The sequence below is a fragment of the Ornithodoros turicata genome, chromosome 1 (assembly GCF_037126465.1).
Source record: "Ornithodoros turicata isolate Travis chromosome 1, ASM3712646v1, whole genome shotgun sequence".
In the NCBI taxonomy this organism is placed as follows: Eukaryota; Metazoa; Arthropoda; class Arachnida; order Ixodida; family Argasidae; genus Ornithodoros; species Ornithodoros turicata.
Window position 1 is genome coordinate 63,470,190 of NC_088201.1, and position 3,474 is coordinate 63,473,663.

The window sequence follows — 3,474 nt, forward strand, 5'->3', positions numbered from 1 at the left end:
TAAAGGCAAACGTCTAATTTCTACGTGTACGTATAGCTCTAGGTGAGAAATGGACCTTAAGTGAACCTTCCTAATTTCTGTGTGGTCTTCACGATGCCCTTCAGTTTGGAGTTGTCTAAATCTGTGATAACTGTATGTATTTTGAACTGATATGTTTAATTAAACCTGATATGATTTATTAATGCGTTAGCATTAGGAGTGTTAAAATCGAAAAAAGCTGTATGTATGTATGTGTGTGTGTGTGTGTCCGTGTGTGAGATGGTGAAGCCTCACCGAGACAGTGGCATAAGTGGACATGCAAAGGGGATATAAGGGGATAAATATAAATGGAGGCAAATTATTTGAAATTAAAGTAGCCGAAGGTAAGTAAGTGTAAGAGGTAAGAGTAATTGAAGGTAATTAGAGGTAATTAAATGCAATTAAAACAAGAAAGTTGAGTTTAAAGGTAATGAATGTAACACACATCTAATTAAGAGAAAGATTAAATGAAATTAAAGAATACCGAAGGTAACCGCAGGTAATTTAATGTATTTTTAGGTAATTAACGTCAATTAAAGGGGAATTGAGAGTAATTAAGGTAAGATAAGTAAACGTAATTAAAGGTAATTAAGGGGATTCAAGATTACCTCATGTAACCTGCGGTTACCTAAGGTAATTACAGGGTAATTGAAAGTAATTGAGACTAATTAAATGTTAATTAAATGGACTTACACATACTAATTGAAAGTGTCAAACTGGAAAACAAGCATTGACTGGAGGTGGACAACCGGAAGTCAGGTTAGATCGGAAGTGGAGAACCGGAAGTCGAGTTGGACCGGAAATGCATACCGGAAGTCAAGTGTAAACGCGATGTGGTCAACAAGTCGGGCTTAAACTAGAAGTGGACAACCGGAAGTTGGGTTTAAACCGGAAGTGGATACCCGGAAGTCAAGTATGGGCCGGAAAAGGCAGTTAATGCTAATGCATTTCTCTCGCATTTACCGCTAAATCGCCCGTGAATTTTTTTTCGTTGTGTTCTCGTCTGGTATTGTTGCCGGGGTGAGGAAAAGGGAATACAACGCAAACGAAGTGCGCGAACGTAAATGTGCCATGGCCAGGGAAGGATAACGGGCGTATTTTCGTTACCGTTTCCATTTTCGTTACTGCTATATTTTCGTTTCCGTTGTCGTTTCTGATGTCAGCCTTTCAATTTCGTTTCCGTTACGTTTCCGTTGCTGTTTCCGGTAATGGAACGGCTGTTACCGAGCCGCCGGAGGACAGCCCGTCCGGCTCTGTCAGCACCCTGTTTTGCTCAAGTGCTGCTTCGGTGTCACGCGTACACACTACACAAGTAATTTTACATCGTTGGGATGCGCACATCTTGCAAGAATTAAAAAAAATGTACGAACAGTTCTTCAGTCACTCGGAGTCCAGCAACTCAAGATGGGCGTGACCTTCATCCAATGTCGCATTCATTAGCGGACGCTCTCAGTAATAAATAATACTGCCATGCCGCGGTGAAATGAAAAAAAAAAGTAAAAAATGAATAGCTAAAAATTCTAGGCTGTCATCCTCGTGCTATGGTGGAGTGCAGTGATATGTTGATGTCATGGTGTTATGAGGATTGGGACGAGGTATGCGAGAGATGCACCCTCGAGGTCCAACATTGCGCTTTCTTTCGATGCTCTCGTGTAATATTTAGAGCATTACGGGGAATGGAGTCACCAAAATACAAAAATAAAATGAAAAGTCACTCAAATGTCATCGCACAACAGGAACAGCCATTACCCGAATTCAATACCGGATGATAATTTTCGTTTCCGTTTCTGTTTCCGGTAATGGAGTACCGTGGTACGCGTTTCCGTTTCTGTTATCGTTACCATCTCCAATTTCGGTAATATACCGTTTCTGTTTCCGTTACCATTACCGTTACCCTTCCCTGGCCAATGGCTACTTATTATTCATACTGCTGACGTCACTTCTGACGTCATCTATTTACAATCGTAGTAGTCTGCGCAACGGATGGATGGCGCTCACCGTCTCTATCATGGCGTCATTCTGAAGACACAGGGGCCTATGGGAGTTGCGCTACCTGTTTAGATATACCTTGGACTACCTCCATAGGTAGCTCTCCTGCTTGATGACAATACACACATATGCCAGTACCGCCAGGCAGTACTGCTCCTGGGAAGAGTTTTCATAACCTTTTGAAGTGACTTTTTCGGACATGTTAGTTCTCTCTATATTTCTCATTATATTTTTCTCAGTTTGCTTTACAAGCTGCCGCGCTCATTGTTCGTTATGGGGAGTGCCAGAAACGAACAAAGAGAAACATAAAAGGAAATGTATGGTGGCCGAGGTTCAAAACAATGAAGAAATGTCTTACTCTCACGGAGCCCCGTTCACTGTGGAGGTTATGTCATGGAAATGATCTGCGGCTACACTGCATTGTGGAACGTGCAATAAAACAAATTAAGAGTATATACCTGTAGCTTTTGTGTTTTGCATCACACATACACACAAGCGAAATCACGCCAGGGTGTAGCGAATGGAAACCGCCGAACCCGCTTTTTAGCATTTTTGTATGGAGTCTGTATTGCATAATGTCTATTGACACTTCTCAACACATACACGGTGGCCAATTTGGAATACGGTGTCAATAGAATTTGTATAGCCCATGTATACCGGGTGTTTCAGTTAAATCCCCGGGCTAAATAATTCGCGAACCAATGCACCAATCGAATAACTTCCTTTTTTACAAGTATCTGTCCAATACCGCCTACAAGATGCGCACCGCGTGAATGAGCGGGAGGTGCTCATTATTTAAATAAAAATTCAAATGAGTTTCGTGAAAAAAGCTAACTTCTAAAGCAGGGCGCCGTCGGCATTAAAATGGGTACTACCCCTTCTGGGACCTTCAGTAGATACCTTTTAGAGAAAAATCTGCAACCGAAGCGGTCATTTGTTGCAGTAATTAATTGGTTTTGGTTTACATATTTTTGTCGCGGCTGGTCGCTGTGAAGCACAAAAGGACGCTCTTTCACTCCCATGTCCACCAATGAATTACGTCCTTACACCAATGAATTACACCAATGCATTACACGAATGAATTACGTCCTTTTGCCCTTCGCCCGGACCAGCCGCGACAAAAATACGTAAACCGAAACCAATTAATTACTGCAACAAATGACCTGCTTCGGTGGCAGATTTTCTCTAAAAGGTGTCCACTGAAGGTCCCAAAAGGGGTAGTACCCATTTTAATGCCGACGGCGCCCTGCTTTAGAAGTTAGCTTTTTTCACGGAACTCATTTGAATTTTTATTTAAATAATGAGCGCCTCCCGCTCATTCATGCGGTGCGCATCTTGTAGGCGGTATTGGACAGGTACTTGTAAAAAAGAAAGTTATTCGATTGGTGCACCGGTTCGCGAATTATTTAGCCCGGGGATTTAACTGAAACACCCGGTATACAATAGCACATACATCGAAAATCAATA